This window comes from Lichenostomus cassidix, chromosome 24, assembly GCF_008360975.1.
Source record: "Lichenostomus cassidix isolate B80296 chromosome 24, HeHo_3.0, whole genome shotgun sequence".
Taxonomy (NCBI): Eukaryota; Metazoa; Chordata; class Aves; order Passeriformes; family Meliphagidae; genus Lichenostomus; species Lichenostomus cassidix.
The window spans coordinates 6201184-6222822 of record NC_139504.1 but is presented as its reverse complement, the minus strand read 5'-3'; the positions used below and the strand labels follow the sequence as shown (position 1 = coordinate 6222822).

At 51.3% G+C, this 21639-nt stretch overlaps 1 long non-coding RNA gene across 1 annotated transcript in view; it reads right to left on the bottom strand.

Moving 5' to 3' along the window:
* Positions 1-716: 716 nt before the first annotated feature.
* LOC146427603 (uncharacterized) overlaps positions 717-21639 on the bottom strand; it is a 55214-nt gene continuing 34291 nt past the window's right edge. The window contains exons 3-4 of the long non-coding RNA XR_014856381.1: positions 1500-1660; positions 717-1101 (exon numbers count right to left, since the gene is read on the bottom strand). This is a non-coding gene — a long non-coding RNA (uncharacterized LOC146427603). The remainder of the gene's footprint in view (positions 1102-1499; positions 1661-21639) is intronic.

Genomic DNA, 21639 nt, shown 5'->3' with positions numbered 1-21639 from the left:
CAAAGGTTCCCTCTGATCCATGATCCAAAACCTCAGCCCCCCGTGGCACGGGCTGCTGTAAAGCCTCTTGCCAAATATCTCTGTTCAGTGGTAATTCCTGTTATAGCTGATTTCTGCCATGTGGCTGCACAGCCCGTGGTTTACAAGAGCTCTGGAGCACTAGCAAAGAGCAAAAAATGGGAGTTTGGAAAAATAACAACAGAGTGGTAAATGTGGTTTTTTGAACTTTCCTCATCAAATCATGGCTACAAGAGGAATCAGAGATGCCCTCCATGCCCACCCTGGCTCACAGCCACCCAACCATCCTCCCACCCAACCTGTGCTTCAAGGCACACACACCTCAGCTCCATCTTCCCTGTCTCCAGCCGTTGTTTTTCCCCAGTATAAATTTTGCATTTCTAGCCTGCTTGTCATATTTCCTACCGGATTGTGTGTTTAATTAAAATCATAATTAAAATTGATCTCCTCATTAGCATGCACCTGCTCTGCTGCTCGCGTCCTGGCATTTAATTATACGCTGAAGATGTCAAGTCTGACAGGCGAGAACGAGACCCTGGCCAGTAACCCCTGACAGGACTTCCTGTGACCACATCTGGATTCTGGAGCCCATCTGCTGGAACAGCCTCAGAGCTGGACAGGGGACGTGGGTGTTGCTGGAGCTGGGGGCTGGCAGCCCTGGGGGTCAGTGGGCTCTGCACCCCAGCATCCTGCACACCCCCTCTGCAGATTTCTGGCATGGAAATGCATGGGGACAGTTTTCCCAGCTGGTAAAAAAATCTCTCCATACTTGCTGGACTCCCATCAGCACTGCTGTTGATTTCCAAGCCAGCCTGAGATCCAAGCCCGCTCTCCTCTGCAGAGCCCCAGCAACCCAGGTTCCTCTCCCTTCAGTCGGTAAAGCAAAACTCCCCTCACCTTGCCTTGGGGTGGCCATAAAGGAATTATCCGAGTACTTTCTGCTTCTGAAAGTGCATCTGCTTCTTCTCCTGTGTGCCAGGCAATAAAGCTGCCAAAAGGCATTTTTGGGGCCGTTATCCATGAGGAGTTTTATTCCCCTGCACTTTGGAAATCTCTCGCTGATGGATGTGGGTTCAGTGGGATCTGTGAAACAATGAAAGCTGACATCAAATAAACCCTGCAAATTTAAGGCTCTCCCCATGGCTCCCTGGGGACTCAGCATGTTTGGAACCCAGACCTGCCTCTCCTCCTGCTCTCAGCATTGGATGAACCTTGGGCAGCTCTGAGAAATGTCTCCAAAGGCTTTCCACTCTGGACACCCCAGCTCAGCCACACCGAGAGGTTAAAGTGACGCTGCTCATCAGCAATGTGGGTTCTAACGGAGAGCAGAGAAGAGAAGCCCTTTAAATCCCCTCCTGTACAACTGCTCATCACTATTTCTTGCTCCTGCCCGGCCAGGAGCAGCTGGTGACACAGCAATGCTCCCTCCTGTGTCAGGGACAGGCTGGGGGAACAACACCTCCAGCTGGAGTTGCCCTTACCTTTTTATGGCTCCTTTTACAGCCGAGGCCATCAAATGCCACATACAGAGACCTTTATGCCCGGAGAAGTTGGGACTGGAGCCGAGGCTGAAGGTTTATTGCAGCTGGGCTCCCTTGTTCAGGAACACTCTGAGTGCCACAGTGGGACAACGCCGTGGGTGCTCCCAGCTGGCTATAAGGACATGTAGGGACCTTTATCAGTAACAACCTCTGCAGTGTGAACCCAGAGCTGTTAAACTCCACCATACCTGGCAGCAGCAGCCATATGACCACTCCTGTCACTGCTCAGGAAGACAGTCCAGCCCTTCAGGCATAAATAAGGCACTTGAACATTATGAAGAGAAATACACAAGCGTTAATAGCCAGACAGCAACACAGCATCCCATTGGGAGCATTATTTATGAGGCTGTGTTGTTGCCAATCCTGCTGGGAAAAATCCTGCTGCATGAAATGAGATCCGGGAAGAATGCGGGGTGCATGGGATGAGCAGGGTCAGCTCTGCAGAGGGACCAGGGACACAGCTCCAGCCCTGCCTCAGCACAGCAGAGCAGGACTGTCCTGCCAGACCCTGGGGTGCTCCGTTTGGGCACATTCCCCATGATTTTAATGAGATTTTTGCCTGAGTAATAATTCATCAGGCTGGAGGACAGGCCAGGGAGAGCTGAAGTGTGGGCTGTGCCAGGCTGTGCCAGGCTGTGCTGGGAGCAGGGCTGTGGCACAGGGAGCAGCTGGACACCCCCTGTGCTGCTCTTGGAATGGGCATGGGAGAGAAATGGAGCCTAAAGAAACATTTGTCATTTGAGTTGTAATTACACAATTACCTAAATGCATGATATTAGTTGTCAAGAGCCTGGAGTTTTCACTAAAGAGTCCCTTAAGTAAATAAACATTTTCTAGCTATTCCATTATTGGCATGAGATGTTTTTAAAAAATAAAATGTTAACAATTGTGCAGGATGGCACCAGGAAGCAAAGAGGGAAATCAAACCAACCCCAAAGCAGTGACTGTCAGGGCAGCAGGTGAGAAATACATTGGGTTCTGCAGAGGTGGCTCATTTTTGGACTGCTGCTCCCAGAGACAGGCTCTGGACATGAAGTCAGAGTGGATGAGAGGAGTGAAAAGACAATTCAATTTAATTTTAAGAAATACCACTGTGGAAAAGGCACATGAGGATGGCAGTTGCAAAGGAAGTGCAAAATATAAATAAATATATGCATAAAAACAAACAAAAGCCTATCAAAACAAGCAAGAACCAAACCCAATCCCTGCATTACACTCAGTAATTAAATATTTATCAGAGCAGAGGAAGTAAAATCCATTTACTGCTTTGGGCCAGTTACAATCTTCCTTTTAAAAAATCCTTTGCAATTAGTTCATTCCTCCCTGAGAGACAAGAACACTGGAATAGTCTCCAGGTCCATCCTGAGCAAACTGTGGAACATTTTCTCTCCTGATTTGTGTGTGTGCACCAGGGTTCTGAGGAACTCTGAGCAGCTCAGGCCTTCCTGGGTGCTGGGTTACCATGGGCCCTGCAAGCAGGAGGGATTGCCCTGGTGTTTGCCATTAATCCTGCTGGGATCACCATCAGCATGGCTTCCTGTATTTCCTTTATCCTCGGCTAAAGCTCCAGAGAGCTGTGTCTAAACAAGACAAATTGATCCAAGCTCCTTCCAATTGGATTTTGGGGCGAGGGCTGTCTTTGCTGCCTGTGTGATGCCACCTGGCTCAGGAATCACTCAGGACACCCTGGCATTGCCCATCCCTTGAGAGCCCAAACTGCAGGGTGTGCCAGTGCCCAGGTTCTGTGTGTGCCAGGGCTTTAGACAACACAGGTGACAAGGGGCACAACATCCTGCTGGCACCAGCACTGAGAGCCTGGCTTTGACCCCAGAGCCCTGGGAGAGCCCCCTCTGTCCTCCACAGCCCAGGACACGCAGTGCCACTCTGGAATTTCACATTTGAGATAATTGCATTAAGGTAATTGCCGCTGCAGCATTATTTCCCATTCCTGGGAGAGGCTGAGAGGAGGCTGAGTGCATTGTGTCTGCGTTAGCAGATTAATAATTACAGCCCTTCGGAGCAGCTCTGGTTTGTATGGATTCACAGCTGCTGGATCATTACCCAGCACACTTGAAGACACCCTATAGGAGCCAACGCCGCGTGCTGCACAGTTTGCTTCCTCTGCTGCTGGGTCCTGGGTTTGCTACACTTTCATCAGACTCACAGCTTGTAAGAAATAGAAAACATTTACAACCTGAAGCAAGCAAGCTCTGGAGCAATGCAGAGTGCTGTTGGGGATTCTCTGGTGAATGCCTTGGGAAGGAAATGTTCAGTCCCTCAGGGCAAGGCTTTACCCTTCCCAATGTATCCTGCTCCTTGGGAGGCTCTGGGTGCACAGGGGAGTTATCCCAGCCCAAAGCACTCTCTGTGACAGAGGAGATCTGTGGAGATCTTCCCCCACTGCAGAGACACCATTGCCTCTGCAGCAGCTCTGTTTGCTGCAAAATAATTTGGGAGAGGGAGCAGAAGGCTCCTGTGGCCTATTGAAAAATATGAATAATTTAGGGAAGCTGGATGAAATTACGGAGCGGGATAACTCAGCCTCACAAAGGGGATAACACACAAAAATGATAAACCCTAACAATCCCATAGCACGAGGGAACAGCAGTTCTGTGTCCCACATGGCAGAGCTCATCCCCACACAAACCTGAGCAGCGTGGCATGGGATCCAGGCAGACTGGGAAGAGGACACGGGTGGTTCACGGAGGGAACAGCTCTGTTTGGCTCTGCTGCCTGATGAGAAAAAGAAAAATAAAAGCATTAATTGTGAACAGAAAATTAGATTGATAAACTGATCTCAGTTTTCACAGTCTGGGGTGTAAGAGGGCAAACAGTTCACCTAAAAGCAAAGAATTCTGTCTTCCCTAATGGTGTCTCCTTCATGTATTGATTAATGTCTATATGAAGCAAGCATCTCATTCAGGACGCAAACAATATTGTATTTCCTGTGCACCTTGAGGGATTTCACAGGGAACTTCAGCACAGAGCAAATGCCAGTGACTCAGAGGTGACGCAGCCACGATAGCAGACCAGGGAGAGACACTGGTTATTTTGGAAGGTCAGTGGAACTGCATATCCATCCATCCATCCATCCATCCATCCATCCATCCATCCATCCCTCCATCCCTCCATCCCTGCCCAGCCTGTAGGGAAGAGCAGGGCACTGGACAGACCCCAAACCCAGCATTCCCCAGACATCTGTCCCCAGTCACTCAGGACCACGATCAGGGTGATCCCAGCATGCTGGCAAAGCTCAGAAGCCCCTGCTGAGCATCTGGAGGGTGCTGTGCTCCCAGGGCTGCCCCATCCCACCCCGGGATCACTCCCAGCACTGCCAGCTCCCTGCTCCAGGGCAGCCACCCCGCAGAGGGACTGGGATCAAGCTCTGAGCTGGGTAAATCCTTGTCGGAGGCACAAGGCGCCCGAACAGCCTCATGGCTTGACCTCTGTACATTGGAAATTATATTCCAATCTCTCTACAACACCCAGCGGAGTAGCAGGACTGAACACCTACAACCACTCCGGCAGGGAAAGAGGATGACAGCTACATCTGTAATACCCAGCAGAGCAGAGGAGGCCGCTTCCTCTCGCTCTCTTCTTTCCCATTTTTACATATGCAATTACAGTGCCGAGCGTTATTTGGATTTGCCTCCGCAGCTGCTGCTGTCCTGCAGCGTGCTCCAGCCAAATTACATTTCGGAGATGACATTTCCACTCACAGCAGCGCAGCCCGGCTCCCCTCGTCACGGCGGCGAGAGGGACGCGGCGGCTTTAGCATTTGTTCTCCCAAACAAGAAGGGTTTGCTCTCGCCCAGGCGGCAGCAGCGCAGGCTGGCTCTGCCCGCCGGCTTTATGGGGAGCTCGCCGGGACAGATCGCTCCCAGCTGGAGAGCAGGGTCAGCGGGAGCTGCGCAATAATGGGAGCTAATCTGGCTGTTGAATTTATTAATTCCCATTTACGCTTCTCTATCTGCTTCCCTGTCCATCAAGGCTGATTACACCAAGCTCGCTGCCTCAGCAGCCGATGCCCTCTAACCATTGCCGCACCATCACCAGATCCTTATCAGCTTTTCCACAGCATTAGGCTAATGGTTGGATTCAATGGTCTTAAAGGTCTTTTCAGACCTAAACGATTCTATGATTTTAGAAATTATCATCTTTAGCAGAGCCGTCTGGCATCAAGGCACCTGTAGCAGTGCTCATCACTGCGTTACCTTTCCCCGCAGCCACACTAATTGCCAACCCTGGGCAGGAAAAATGTATTTTCCTTACTGTCAAAATGACAACCTCTAAACAAATCCTAAATCCTGTTCTGTGCTTCCAGCAGTGTTTTATCTTTCCGCTGCTGTTCTCTTGAGATTTATGCCTCATGATCTGGAGGAACCTGCAGCATCCATCCCTACCTGTTTCTTGTCTATTTAAGTGGCAAGGGCTTGTCAAGGCACGGAAGTTTCATTGATTTACTGTAAGATGCAGGATCAGGCTGCTGCAGTGAATCCCTGGCTGTGCTCCCGTTCCGAGAAGTTCCTCCTGAGCTGGCAGAGCCCTGGCAGGCACTGAGTGCACCAGGAGCAGAGCATCCCACGGACTGGAAGGGGATGAGGGCAGAGGGGTGAAGGATTCGAGCTGAGAGAGTCTGTGATCATGTTTTGGGCTGAATCCCAGAGCTGGATCTGGGAGAAGAAAAGGGAGTTCTCCTTGTCCCATCTGGCTCTGCAGCAGGTAAAACTGTCCTCAGGCTCTGGGATGCCCTGGAGCAGAGGGACTGGAGGATAGGAGTGTGTGTGTTTGTTTTTACAGCCCGTTGCCATGCTCAGGTGCTCGGGCCCCATTAAAGGAGGAGCAGCGTGTAAATCGCTGCTGCACTGAAGGGTTATGTCTCCCTCGCTGCTGCATTTCATCCTGCAGAATCAGGGAAGGGATTCCGCCTGGCACAAGCTCCCAATTTACTGTGGAAAATGAGAATGGAATCACATCCCTCCTGCTCTTTCCAGGCTGGGAAAGGGGTGGTTTGGCCCCGGGAGTTCAGACCCTCCAAGGGCTGCTGTGAAGCTCCAGCTCCATGTGGGGAAGGAAGGAAGGATGGGGCAACACCAGGGTGTGCTGGAGTTGGAACAGGTGGGAAAGCACTGCCAAGGCTCCCGGGACGTGCCTCATCTCCAAGCGCAGAAGGGGTCAGGAATCTTGAGAACTTGAGCCAGTAATAAATGATTGATGCTGTTATTCTCCAGGGTGTGCTAAGAGAGGAGATTTATCATGGTCCTGAAAAGGCAAAAGATGTGACAGGAGAGCTCCTGCCTGCTGGAAAAGGAGACATTGAAACCCTGAAGTGTTCGTGCAAGATGGATTTGATATTCCTGTGCCTTGGACTTTCAGAGCAGCGCTCTCCTCATCCCTTTTCCCTTTTCCTGTGGCATTTTCCTCTGGATCAGAGATGCACAAGGATCCTATGGCTGCTCCCAACCCTTCTCAGCATCTGAAGTGCTGGAAGAAAATTACCCCGAGGTCCTCCAAGGAGAAATTTAGGCAGCAGCTTGATCCTCTTTCTGTCAAACTTACTGGTAAAACTCCTCTTTAGTTCAACAGGAGATAGATAAAGTGTATTACTGTTACCATTGCACAAAAACATGGCCAATTTGGTAAAATTCATCTGCGCCGAGTCCCATCCCTGTGCAGGGAATGAATCAGGTTAGCAGCTACAGCCCTGGGCTCCCAGCAATCCCCCCTTCGCTAACATAAACAGAAAATTGGAAGGGAAATGTCATCTCAGTGAGTTCATTCTGAATCACACGTTTGATGAAACACTCTTTATAAACCCTTAAACTGCCTAGAGCCATTCACCTGAAAAAAATGTAACATTCCTCACAGGAAAAGAACAATTAGCAATACAATTAGTTTTCTAAGAGGCAGCGATAAATAATTGAATTCTTTCTTTGACGGGGAGGGACGGCACTGACAGTTCTCAGCTCCTCGTATTGACAGCAGAGGAAACGGCCCATGAAACCGGTCGTTTGCGGGGAATTTTGATCTATCAATCGCGAGCGAGGAGAACAAGAGAAGCATGAAAGAGCAGCTCTGGCTGACAGACGGCAGCTGCAGCCACTGCAACACAGGCAGGGAGGATCCAAAACGCTTCCAGAGGCTGCGCACATCTGGATGGACACCCCGTGCTCCCGTGGCTCTCCACAGCTGGCTGCCAGCAGCTGGGATGGAGCTGGGGCTCCCTGGATGTGCTCCAGGTGGCCTTTGGCCAGACTACCGAGCTGGAAGCAGCCCGAGAGGTTCCATCCCAGCTCTGGGCCAGGCAGATGGAGAACCGCAGCACTGGGAGAGGTCACACAAGGCTCGGGATGGGGATTCCACACGGGCGGGGGGGCAGAGATTCATCTCTGCCACGGAGAAATGAGCCAAGACCAGCAGCGCGATTTTCAGTTATGAATTTGTGATCAATACTCTGTTCCCATTGATTCCCTGCTCGCCGTAATGAACTGATTAAGGCAAACACAGCTGATGCCTCTCGGCCGGTGGCTCTGGCCGGGCTCAGGGACACAGCCAGGATCCCTCAGGGACACAGCCAGGATCCCTCAGGGGCACAGCCAGGATCCCTCAGGGACACAGCCAGGATCCCTCAGGGGCACAGCCAGGATCCCTCATGGGCACAGCCAGGATCCCTCAGGGGCACAGCCAGGATCCCTCAGGGACACAGCCAGGATCCCTCCAAACACACATTCCTCCTGGCAGTGCATCCCAGGCAGGAGCCAACCCTGTCACACCTCACAAGGACAGGCACAGGGAGAAAGGACAATCTTTCCAGCATCTCTTAAGCTTGAGACCTTCTCCTCCTCTTTTGTATCTGCTCTCTCCTCGGCTTTTCCTCACTCCCATCCTTCCCTGCTCCTTCCAAAACAGGAGAGTGAAAAATACGCCTTTTGCCCCCTTAACTACTTTCATGTGAAATTAGAACTCCCGTTGGCTGACCCTGCTGTGGCTGAATCTCAGCCTTTTCTCCATCAAATCCTTCTTGCAGAATTTATTGGGTGGTGCAGCATTACCCTCATAAAAAGGCAATAAATGGCCCTGTTTGCATTACACTCCATAATGGCTGTAACCTCCTGGCATTCTTGCAGAGCCGCCTTAGGAACAAAGGGGCAGGAAAGAAGGCTCCCAGAAATCTTTGGGATAATTACATTGCGGGAGTGCTGGAACCTTTAAAACCACTTTAAATCAAAGGAAACCCGGATTTTAAATCTGAGGTTAACAGCATTTGGGACACTTGCAGAACTCCTCAGCCTCTCCAGCTTGCGGCATCCCCTTTGAATCCTGCGTGAGGACAACTCTCCTGATTCTCCTTGCATTTCCCCACTTGTTTCAGCAAGCTGGCAGGTTTCCAGGGCCCATTCACTTGGGGAACACTTCCTACCGGAGCAGAGCCACCCTCGGCATCAGTCAACACCTCGGACCACAGCCCTGGGGACAGGCAGCACATCAGCGATGTGGGGATGCTGCAGGAGGATCTCCAGGCTAGCTCAAAACATAGGAATTTTTGTTCTCTGCTCTAAGAAACCAGAAAAAGAGAGTTATCCTGGATCACAGTGGATATGAGTACTTGCAGGATGACCAGAAGAACCTTCCTAACACTGAGCTGAGGCATCTGTTTGTCCAGTTCTGGTCAGCAGCTCGTCCTTCAGCCCATCAGCCGTGGGGACAGAGTGGGCACTGCCACCTCCTTCCCCATCCCCGGGGACTCCCCACCCTCTGGCTGCTGCAATCCCTGCGAGGAGCAGCTCTTCCAGCTCTGCTAACACTGCTGTTTGCCCGACCTGGCAGCCTTTTATTGCTCTTTCAAGGGCCCTTCTAAACATTATGGCTCACTTAGAGTTTAGGAAGGCAGCACTTCGGAAATACGGAGTTTGCTGTTTCAGCCAGGATGTGCATTACTTGTCCCTCATTTCTTTATTGGCTAAAGCAGTTTTATCCACTCTGTGAAGTTAAATTATGAAGTGGAGATGTAAAGTCACAGTGGAGGAAGACTAAAACAGGGCTGGGAAGAGGGAAAGGAGACAGATTTTGGTCTGGACTCTGCTGCAGAGCTCTGCCAGGCTGGGGTCACACCTGCACCGAGCTACTCCTGGTCTCACCTCCCTCCTGCATGTGGCACAGAGGGACACAGAGGGGACAAGGCTGTGCTCAGCCCCTGCTTGCTCCCCTCGGTACAGAGTGGTCTCAGATAAAATCAGCCCCTGCCAGCCAACCCTGTGAGAGTGGCCAGCACCCAACACAGCACAGCACTGCATTCTCCCCAGCAGCCCCGGGGCAGGACTGCCATCCTGTAATTCACTGGGATGGGATGTGGAAATGAAAACAAAGAGAGCATGAACACAACAGCTCGCACTGCTCCGCCAGGCCGGTAATTGAAAACTCCTGACGCTAAACAGAAATGAAAATGTTAATGGCAAACACCCAGAGCAAATGTATTCCATATGCAGAGGATCGCCATAGGCTGACAAATACAAATGTTGCCGTAGCTACAGAGGGAGCAAAGGCAGAGATGCTGTGCAGAAGGAAGGGGCTGCACTCCCTGCCCAGCACGGAGCAGATCCCAGCTCTCAATCCTGCTGCTCTGCCAGCCAGGAGAAGCACCTGTGCATTCCAGAGTTCCCATCCCCATCCCCATTCCCATCCCCATTCCCATTCCCATCCCCATTCCCATTCCCCACCTACACACCCAGTGGTTGGGAAGAGGCTGGAACACGTTGAGGGAGCCCTGACCCTCACACCTCTCAGAAGGGACAAGCATTTCCCTGGAAACGACACCTTTCCAGGAGGGAAAAGCCATCCAGGAGCCACATCCATCAGCGTGGGCACAGGAATGGCTGCAGTGCTCACAGGAGGCACACCATAAATCCATCCTCTAAGAGTTCCCAAGTCGGAGCAGGAGGTAGAGGCTAACGACTTAAGAATAATACACAGAAACCCAGCAAGAACTCCGAATGCCTGGTGGAAGCCCAAGGGAAATTAGCCTAATGCTCAGCAAATGTTGGAGAGCGAGGGGATCACTCTTCCCCCAGCCCTGCTGCTGCCGCCGAGAGAGTTTGCAGCACTTTGTCATTTATGGCTGCAGCTCTTTATGGCTCTGGGGGTTTTCAGAGCCGGAGTGGTTCCTCCTTGCATCCATCTTTGCTGTCACAGACAAGGAGATTGCTGCTCAGGGTGCTAACCTGGGCTCTGATAAACCTGGATTCGCTTCAAACTCAGCTGCTGGGCAGCTTTGCCACAAACCCACAGTAAAACAGGGCCACAGCCAAAGCCAGCCCTGCTCACAGCCCCCAGACCCAACCCTCGGGCTCTCCTCACTTTCTGGAGATGCAGGTAAAGCTTTTTGAAACTCCTGGTGGCTTTCCTTTCTTCCCCATTTTTCCCCAGACTTGCAGCCTGCCTCCAAAGCAGGCAGTGTTCACACTCCTTGGGTTTCACCACAAGCATTCCTTCCAGCTCCATCTGTGAGCCTTAATTAGTGAATTTACTGACAGAAACTTTATTAACGCAGCATTTAGCTCTGCTGGCAGCGTCTTGCGCCCTTCAGTGCCTCCTGTGCAGTAAAACACCAACTCCAGGGAACTCTGGGGGTTTTCCTGCCATTATTTCCCCTTCTGGGGCTCAGGAGGATCCACCCTGTCCTGCCACCCTATCCTGTCTGCCTGTCTGCAGGGAGAGTGGGATGAGCAGCTATCCAGGGGATAAACCCATGGTGGGAAAAGGGCAGGAAAGAGGAGCCTGACAGCACCTTGGCACCACTTTATCCCCCCTGGAAGCAGCCCAGGGCTCAGGTCAGCCAGCCCTGTCTGTGACCACAGCCACACCCTGCCAGGCACAACCAGAGAGCACTCTTGTGGGACAGACACCCCAAACACCTCCCACAGGAGGCACAAACCACATCTTCCCTCTCCTTTCCATTTCCTTTCTCCTTCTAGTTGTTTTTTTATTTTTTCTTTTTTTTTTTTTCTCAAAGACATTAACCAGATATAAAAGTTAAATGTGAAGTCGAAACAATAAGGCATGGAAATAGCAGAAATAACTTAATTAAGTTTTTAAAGATTTCCATGCTTGAATAAATTAGCCTTCCTGCAAATGTCACAACAGGCAGAAAAAATGTGTAATCAATGGAGCACAATGTTACTTTGCTCTTTAGTTAAATGAAAGCTCCAGCAGTGAGTTCTCCAAGCTTCCCTCTCTTCCTCCACTCTCCCCACTGCATCTTCCCCACACGCTGAGCTGCTCTGGGGGAAAAGCTCCAGAAAATCCACCACCAGCTTCTCCTTGTGCAGGCAACAAGCTGAGAGATTTCCTTTGCTCTGCTCCCCCCAAGCACCACGGGGAAGCACCAACAACCTTCCATGTGCTGGGGACACAACTGGCAGGGAGGGGACACTCCTAATTTGTCAATTAGGCAAAAAAAGAGCAGAATCAGCAGGAATAACACGTGTTTTTCACCGGGGAATATGCCAAAGCTTCCCAGTGCCACCCAGGTCCCTGCCCATCCTGCTGCACAGAGAGAATTCCACTCCTGAGGACTGGAATTTATTGGGGAAGGTTTAGGGGAGAGCAACCAGGACAGGCAGGGAGATTAAACCACTAATACAGGATGGAAGTGAAGGGAATTTTGGCTTGCTTATTCCAGAAAGGAAAGACGAGGTAAGACATGCAAACAGTCTTCAAACATTTAAAGGAAAGCTCTGAAAAGGGAGAGAATAAACAGGTTTTCATGTTTGCTATGAGGATGACAAGATAAACATAAACTGCAGCAAGGAGCATTCATGTTCAACATCAGAAAGGCGCCTGTGATGCTGAGGTGAGGCTTTGAGCAGCTCTGTGAGAGCTGCTGGCACGGCTGGCTCTGTCCTGGGCTGGAGCTGGGGGCTGTGAGGGACATCAGCAGTGACAGCTGCACTGCCAGGAGCAGGTTTGGCGCTGTGATGAGACAGGGACACACCTGCTGACCTCCCGGGCTGATTGCCCAAGCCCCTGTTCCTCAATATCCATTGGGGTGCAGCCAGCAGGCACTGTGGGAGAGCTGGGAGCAAGCAGGGAAAGGGTTAAACCTTGCTGCTGAGCTCGAGCCTGCCTTGCCTATTCCATCATGGCCAAGAATTGTCACCAATTCCATATCAGGGGCTGACCCAGGACATCCCTGTGCTTAGAGTGGGCATCACATGGGCTTTAAACTATCGATGCTCTCAGCTCCCTCAGCTGCATCACTTCTGACCCTTAAAATCCTGGAGAACACGAAGCTTCTTCTCCCTGCACTCCCCCGAGGGCTGGACCTGTGACAGGGACACACAGCCAGCTCCCAGCCCCTCGGATAATGATAAGGGTGAGCAATTGAGCGAGCTGAATCCCAGGCTGGGAGCGCTGCTGTCTGCGGTGTGACACACACTTTATTAGAAAGTGACTCATTGGAAAGTATTGGAAATTCTTCTAAGACCGTTTTGATTGTCCTCGAGGAATCGGTGGCTGAGGCTGGAATGCCGGGAGGACAAAGGCGGCTGCCAGATGAAAGTAAAGAGAAAGGATTTCTCCTCTGAATCATCAGCCAATTAAATTTTCAGCACAGTAGAAGCGGAGGGCAAACGGTTCCACTAATGGCTCTCGCCAGCTGATCCCATTATGGGCTGGCAGAGCCCCGAGGGGACACCGAGGGGGACACTGGGGACATCCAGGGGGCTGAGGAGCTGCAGGAAGGCCCAGCAAGGCTGGGAGCAGAGAGCACAAACACCAGGTTATCGATGGCCATCCCTGCAGACCTGAAACCCCCTTTACCTTCACCTGCACCCACCGCCTTTGTGTCTTCATCGTGGCTGAGGATCTGCAGGGGCAACGCTGCACAGAAATGCTGCTTTTCCTTTTTTGCCCAAATAGTGCTTAATTTGCCTGGAAATGAGCTCTCGTGGAGCCACAGGAACCTCTGCTTAACTTGAAAGAAAGCAACCCTTGCTGAACTGGCTCCCATCTCTGATCAAGAAACCCATTTTGGGTTTAAAGACACCTCCCGTGTGTGACTGGTGCCACCACAGCACACCGCGAGGCAAATGTCCGAGCACTAAAGAGGATTTTATTTATGGTTCTTGATTCTTTGCTGAGCTAAAAGATTTGCAGTGACAGAACATTTCTTCCCGACTCTGCCCTTCGCCCCCTTCAAGGCTACTGAAACATATATATGATGTGAAGAGGGAAGATGGATCTTCCTAGTCCTCACAGCTCGTTTACCAGCAAGACAAAAGCCTGGAAAGCTCTATGTGTTGGTTGAAGAGAAATCTTCCCTCCCCTTGCAAAATTTGGGATGGAGGATTGTTACTAATGACCTCCTTGGATCTGTGCCCAGGATGTGGAGATATCATCTCCCGCTCCCAGTAATAAGGTCGCAACTGATCCTGAACAAATGGCAAAGTTATTTAATAATTATTTTGGAAGGTCTGCTCGTGACCTTTCAGCTCGTCAGGGTAAGTAGCACGAATTTATCACCGGTGCCACGCGAAGGGGCTTGAGTATTTGAGTTGTTTTTCCTGGCAGGAACTTGGTTTTCCCCCATTTTCTGAGCCATTCGAGGTGTGCTCCAGCTGGGAATACAAATAGGATTCCTGCCCGTGGGGTTTTGCCTGGTGTTGGGGGCATCCCTTAAAGGACATCCAGCATGGATTCCCACTGGGGTCGGTGGATTTATTCCCACACACACCAGTCAGGCAGCTGGGACCCCACTGGGGCCCAAAACAGGTCCTTTTAACCAGAATTCCAACACCAGCTCTGCCAGGAGCTGCTTCCCAGAGGATGAAGATGGGATTGGGATGGCAGGAGATTTGCTGGGCAGTGGGAGAGACCCCATTCCCACTCCCCCAGCACCTCGGGAGCTTCTGCAGAATCTCTGGCTGCTCCCTTTGGGGAAAGCTGCCCAAAGCCTCTTACAGCAGTGCCTGAAGCTCCCCTCGGCTGTCCTGTTTGGATAACTGTTCACAGGCAGCCTTGCCTTTCATTTCCTTAATCTTAAATTGCATCAAAAGGCAGAGATTAGAGGTAAAACCTCAATAAAAGATGGAACAAAAGCCTCTGCCCACATTGGATTCTCATACCCAGCTTTGCTGTGGTTTTGTTCTCCTCTTGTCTGACAGGCTGAGTAGCCAAACCTTAAAAAACTGAAAAACCCCCTAAGATTAAAACACTATTTAGAAAAGGCCGTGCCAGTCTGAAATCACCTGTGGTTCATACATTAAACATCAAATGTATGTTAACTCTGAATTATGGTCATGAAAAGCAAATCCTTTAATACCATTTTCTGTGTTACACGGGCTGGAGCTTAGCATTGAGAGTCCTGGTTTTTCTCGAGCCAGTAGTGGAGTAGGACTTTCCCACCGGGAGTTATCCCTCCGCCCTCGGAGGTGTTCAAAACTTCCCACCCCGGGAAGGAACAGGGATGCAGGAGAGCAGAAAGCAGGAACAGAAGCCTTGGCCAGGATCCCCAGCCCTGCTGCCAGCTCTCCCAGAGGTTTCCCAGAAGCTGTGGCAGCTGTCGGGGCTTTCTGGCTGCTGAAGTGGATTTGCAGCGCCAAGGAGATGATGCTCCTCTCCCTGTGAGCGAGCAAAACGGTGCCAGAAGGAGAGGAGAGGGGAGAGAGGAGAAATCCCGGCGCCCCACTGCACCATCCTGGAGCTGATGCAGGAGCATCAATTCCCAGGGCTCTCCGGGGCACTGCAGAGGTGATGGATGTTCCTCATCCATCCCTGGGAAAAGCAGCAGGAGGGAGTGTCTGATTTGATGGGGCAAGGGCTGGGAGCAATTCCATTTTGAGTGTATCAGCTTTGTATTGCATCTCACCGAAGAGCTGGGTTTGCACTCGGCAGCTGATGGGCAGCACGGCAGTGAATGACACATCCCCAACTGCACCTCGGTCCCAAAATAACCACAATTAAAGGCGAGCGGAGCAGCGGTGACAATAAACAGGAGTAAATCAGAGTGTCAATGTGAGTTATCCAGCCAGGCATCCTCCCGGGTGACGGCACTTCCCAGAAAGTGGTGTTTGAAATGGAAAGGGAGAGACCAATCCCCACGCCGAGCAGCTGGAATTACCCTCTCAGGACAGAGGAGCCAGTTCCTGCTTTTATTTCCAACTTCTCCTGAAAGTTGTCAGAACCAGTTCTGCTTTTCCCTTCTTATATTTCTATTATTAACATGTAAATAAATCACCCCAGGAGCATTACCGGCACGCGGAGCCTAATCCCAGGAGATTATTTTATGAGCTCCTGACAAAAGGCTCTGCTCACCGGGGCTGCCTCATCCTCAGTTTATTGTTTTCTCCCTTTTTTGAAGATCCCCAGGCACCCGCAGGGCACCTGGAGAAGCACAGGGCCGGCGGGGAGGTGACAATTGAGCTGCTCGTCAGCTGCCCTGGCTCTGTGGCTGCAGGGACCCCGCAAGGCAGGAGTCGGGAACTGCCTGGCAGCATCATCCCTGTGCCAACTGCATCCCATCCCCTTCTCCGCGCTACAATTCAATTATCTCCTTCCCATCCGTTTCACCTTGAAGGCAGCACAGGCGCTCCCCAGCACAAGCCGTTTAGGGCTGCCATGGGCACAACAGGACAATTTTAACCTTCGTTCAGCAAATCGCTCCTCATACGTTACATTTCATAAGGTCTAAATGACCCGTGCATCCTCCTGGTACGTTTTCCTTTCTCCCAGACGCGACTCCGGATTTTTTAACCCTCGCTTTGGAGCACCCTCGAGTCTCCTCCCCAGGCAGGGACCTCAGCTCCCTCCCCAGCTCATCGTTCCGACTTTTTGTTTTGTCACCCCCTCCCCTCCACCCCGCTCTCCTCCTAATGAGCTGTTAATGATATGACCATTACTTATGCAAATTAAGAGAGCGGATTCAGAGGATGTTTTTTACCTGGAGAGAGAGGCTGCTCCCCAGCCTGAGAGATGATAAATCATGCTGGTGTTTTTATTAAACTGCCGCTCCTGGGGGACCTGGCTCTGCCCAAACCCCCGCGGAGCTGCAGCGGCGCAATCAACACCTTCCCCGGAGCGGCCCTGGACAGGCGGGCAGGGAGCAGACACATCCACCCTGCTTTAATTAGGCAAACAAATAAAGAGTGATGTCTAAATACCCCGCGCGGCACCGCAGCCTGGCTCAGCTGACACCCCCTGCCTGTGGGATGCTCGGACAGGCTTTGGCACAGGGACACAGGGATGGACAGCGCTGTGTCCTGGGCTAGCAGCCTTTCCCCAGGTGTAAATATCGCCTCGGACACTGGCGGTGTGGTCACACCCCTGAAAGAGCAGATCTGCCCTGCCCACACTCCCCAAACCTCATCTGGGGCATCTCCGGGCCACCCCAGGCACAGAGCACAGGGCTGATCCCAGGCACCTGCAGGAGCATTAAATCCCAGCTTTCACGGACCTTCAAGCCTGTCTAGGTGATAGGAATTTATCTCTAAAGCACTTATCCTTCCTTTTCTTTTTGCGGGCTTTAATTAAATATCTCTTTGTTTGAAGCAGCCACTGGTGGCCATGAGCTCTCCTGAGCTTTATCAGTGGCAGCAGGGAGATAACTGCCCACAATCTCCCCTGACCTTTCCTCAGCTCACGAGAAATGGCATTGGGTGGCTTCATTCTTCTATTCTTTCCTATTATCTTCTGCTTCTTCTCCTCTCTGCCGCATGCCAAGTGTTCCGACAGCAACTGAAGAGTCACTAGCAGAAATATTAAGAAAAGACCCTAAAATATCGCTGGCAGTTTAACAGCCTGGGAAGCAGAAGGACTTGTCTCCGACTGGCCATCTTAAGCCATCACTGAGAGCAGCAGGGTCAGGCTTTAACGAACTGTTGAGAATTAAACAGAAGGAATGAAGCTGAAAGGTGCCCCGGTGGCTTGAACTGAGTTTAAAGCAACTGACCTTTGGAGAGAATGAAACAATTCCCTTCCTTAAGTGTTGGAGGTTTGTTTTTTATTTCCCCCCGTGCAGCCTGACGCTCCTGGGATGTGGATGTGGTGGACAGAGCTGTGGTGACACAGGAGCTGGGCTGGGTGACGATGCAGACAGACACAAGGAGGGGATGCCCTCTGCATTAGGGGCTCCAGCAGGATTTCCAGAGCTTTCCTGAGGCTGTGCCTGGGCAGAGAGGCTGGCACAGGGACAGCCATGCTCTCCCCATAAAACCATTCCAAGACTTTCCTTTCTCCTGTACCTTTCCAGGCTCAACAACAAATTAATAGCTAAAGATAAGTCTGGTTCTGACAAAGGACACTGAGCAAAGTTGGTAAAATACAAACTTCCATTGAAGCTATCCCTCAGCATGACGGGTATCGGCAGCGGCACAGTGAATAAATCCATTTTAATGGAATTATCCATTTCAGTTCCCAACTTAATTGAGCTTTGCCCTGTAAGTTAGCACGAGGGTGCCTCTCTTCATTAACCCCATGCAGGCTGCAGCGTTCTACAGCCTCTCACACACAGCCAAGGGTTTGCTGGGGACCTACAGGACAGGAGTTATCCAGGATGGAAACCAGCACTGCTCCTGGATCTCCCAGCCTCCCTGCACAGCTGGGAGCACCACACATGTGCTGCTCCTCGGAAGGAGAAGTTGCTCAGACTGACAAAATTCTTCCTCTAAGAAGGAGCCTCTCACCCTCAGGGGCAGCCAAGCCCAAGGCAGCCTGTGCAGCTCCTTCACAAGTAATCGAGGATGTGTGGTTTAATTAACTCACCCCAAATTCCTCCTCTCTCTCTCCCAGTTCTGCTATTAATGTTTTTCTCCATCTGATAACACTCCACAGCTAATTCTTTCTGGTTTTATAATGAACAATGCCGTGATGAAAGAAAGGTTGGCTGTTCTTCGGGCAGCTTTTCATTATCTGAAGAGGTAACAGCATTTCATCCCCTTTTTCTCCCCCTGCACTCCCCAGCTTTCCTCAGCAGGCACCTGAGGGCTCTCTCTGCTGCCCAGGGGTGGAAGGAGGACCAGGCTGTCCTTCCCCATGGCACAGACAAGATCAGGGTGCAAAGGAAGGTTCCCCACCCTGCAAAGAGGTGACAGCACAGCTGAGAGCTCTGGGAAAGGACGTGCTGGCACTGCCAAGGCAGCACACAGGGTCTAGCACAGCCAATAAATCCAATATTTCCAAGGCTGCACACACACAGCAGCGCAGCTGTAAATCAGAACCAACTCTGAGCAAAACTTTCTTTGGGTGTAAATAAATTGCTATTTTTACAAAATGCATTGGGCGCCTGGAATACTGATCCAGCAGCAGGGCAGGTGGGTCAGCTGGAAACAAACCATGTGAGCCACACCATCCCTGCACTGAGGGGCAGCTCGGGGGCTTCTGTGAGGAATAAACCAGCAGGTTTCATCAGGAGAGTGACCCTGGCAAGGCACCCTGCACTGTCCCTGCCAGCAGAGCACAGGTGGGGAAACTGAGGCAGGGGACACTGAGGGGCTGAGTCCTCCCAACCCCATGGTCATGAGGGTCCAGCCTCCTCCTCAGCCTCCTCCTCAGCCCCCTCCTCAGCCCCTATCCCAGCCCAGCAATGTATTTGTTTTCCTGCTGAAAGTCCTGAATGGAAATGTCACGAGGACAATCACCATGGTGACATTTCAGCAGCTCCATATAGAGCCATGCAGGAAATGAATTTCAAAAATCCCTATTAAAAATGGAAGGGCAAAAACAATTTTCTGGGGGAAATTTGTTCTGAGAGAGCTTATAGAGGGTTTTTTTTAAAAGAAAAAGGTCTCCAGCAAAGAAAGTTTTAGGTGTGTTGCTTTTTTAGGGCTTCGTTTCTTCATGAAAGAACAGACCTTTTTCCAAGAGGGATTTTGCTGCACGGTTTTTGGTTCAGAAACTGAATTTTGTTGCACCATTTACCAATTTCTTTCTCCCAGCCCAACTGCTGCTCCAGAGGATGATCCCAGCCGAGGGTTTATTCTCCAGCCAGCGCAGAGCTTGGCAAGGCCAGCAGAGAGGTGGGTGATTATTTCAGTCCCTTGTTCCTCTGACTGGCTGGTACAGCACAAAAGAATGCTAATGCTCGTGTCTTTATGAAAGCACTCGAGTTCATCAGCTTTGCAAAGAAGAGAAATTAAATCAAGATTTAATTGGGATATGCATGTTTTATTCATGGTACTATCCACAGGAGAAGCCAGACAGCTGAAGGTAAAGGGGGGGGGGAATCTTTTGAAAAGTTGTTTCTCTCTGATTAAATAGAGATAGTTTCCCACTTCAAAGGGAGGGCTCCTTTAATGTATTTTAAATGCTCCAATGTGCCATTCCGTGCCACAGCCTGGCAAGGGCAGCTCTGGCCCCTCACTCTGCTCCTCTCCACAGCCCCTGCAAGGGGCCAGCAGTGTCTCCTCCAGCAGATTTCATGGCATCCAGGATGACGTGAGGATTTCAGCAAATGGTTGGTCTTGTTCCCTCACTGTCCCCAGCCCAGGGTGGTGGTCCTGCTGGCTGCTCAGGGGATCTCACATCAGACTGGGCTGCAGGGCATGGAACTGGGGAATGTGGAGACTGGCAGCTTCTGGAAGGAAATCCCAGCTGGAATCTTCACATCCACCTTTGCAAGTTTGGTGTCTGGGAAGTGAATTGTTTCTGCCTCTTCTGTGGCTGCACCAGGAGGGGAGGATGGATGTCACTGCGAGAGGAAACCTCTCTGTACTTTCCATGTTTTCATTTCTATATTTTCAGGACAGCAACAGGTCCCAGCTCTGATGTAGCTGATGCAAAAGGCCATGTAGCTCTGCTAGGAACATTTCCAGATGGACTTGGAGCCCAACATGTTCAGCCAGTGGGCTGAAGAGCAGTTTGTGGTGCTGATCCTCCTCGGGGGAAGCTGCAGACATTGTGAGAACAGCTTTATTTCTCTTGTTACACTCCTGGTAGTCAGAGGAGAGGCAAAGCCACCAGCAGGACGGGAATGGGATGAGGGTGGGACCATGAAGGTTTCCAATCCGTGCTGAAAGCCTTTCCTGGTGTCTGGGTACCACTCCATCAGGGGTGGGAGAGCTGACATTCCCCAGGGATGCTGCAGCATCCAGCAGGGTTGGGCAGCAGGCAGGGATGCCACCGGGGCAGGGAGGAGGAAGCTGGGAGAGCAAAGAAGGAGAGAGGCCAAGGGAGGCACAAAAGCAAGGATTTAAGGACACAGGGAACTTCTGGTGCTCTTTTCAGATTGAAATGTGCATGTGAGGCGCTGCGAGATAGTGGTTGTAAGGGAGGAGGGGATCTGGCAGCAGCACTCGTATCGCTCCTGGTGGGAATTTTTCTATAAAGGACCGATTGTTCAGCGACGGCGCATGACAAAAATACAATTGGAAAAGTGGAGGGGGAAAAAAATAAGGAAGAAAAGAAAATCTTCTCTGTAACTTGTGCCCTTCAGAAGCAGCCCCTGTCGCGTTCGGTGCCTGGCGGAGCCGCCGCTGCCTTGGGAGCCTCAGGTCTTTGTTAAGAAAAGGACACAAAGAGAAACACGAGTTCTCCCGAAGGCTCATTATTCAAACTGCTCCAGACCCGGCATTGCAAGTGCCGGTGACTTTGGAAGATGAACAATCTTATCTCCTGGGTGAAAAGGACCATTTGTTGTTTGCTGTCCGGGAGAGAAAGCTCACAAAAGGCATGGGAGGAAACTTGGAGAAGGTCTGAGCCAAACTTGCCAGGAGATGTGCGAAGGAGGGAGAGATGCCAGTGACCAGCACTGGGATTCCCTGGAGAGGCACAGGATGGGAAGCACAGGGTCCTTCTCCATGGAGGAAGAAGGCCAAAGGAGGGAAGGAAAGCTGAGGAAAGCTCAAGCTGAGCATCCTCCCTCCCTCCCCGGAGCCAGAGCCCAGCCAGCCCTGCAGAGCGTGCTGGCAGCATCCCTGCCCGGCTGTCCTGGGCTGCCTGGGGATCTGCAGCAACTGTTTGCCTTTGTCACTTATTTATTTTGGACACTGCAGCGCCAGCTCCCCGCTCAGCAGGGCGTGGAGAGGCTGTGCTTTGTGGAGCTGCAATCCTGGGCTGGGCAGAGAGAACTCATCGTGGGCACAGAGCTCAT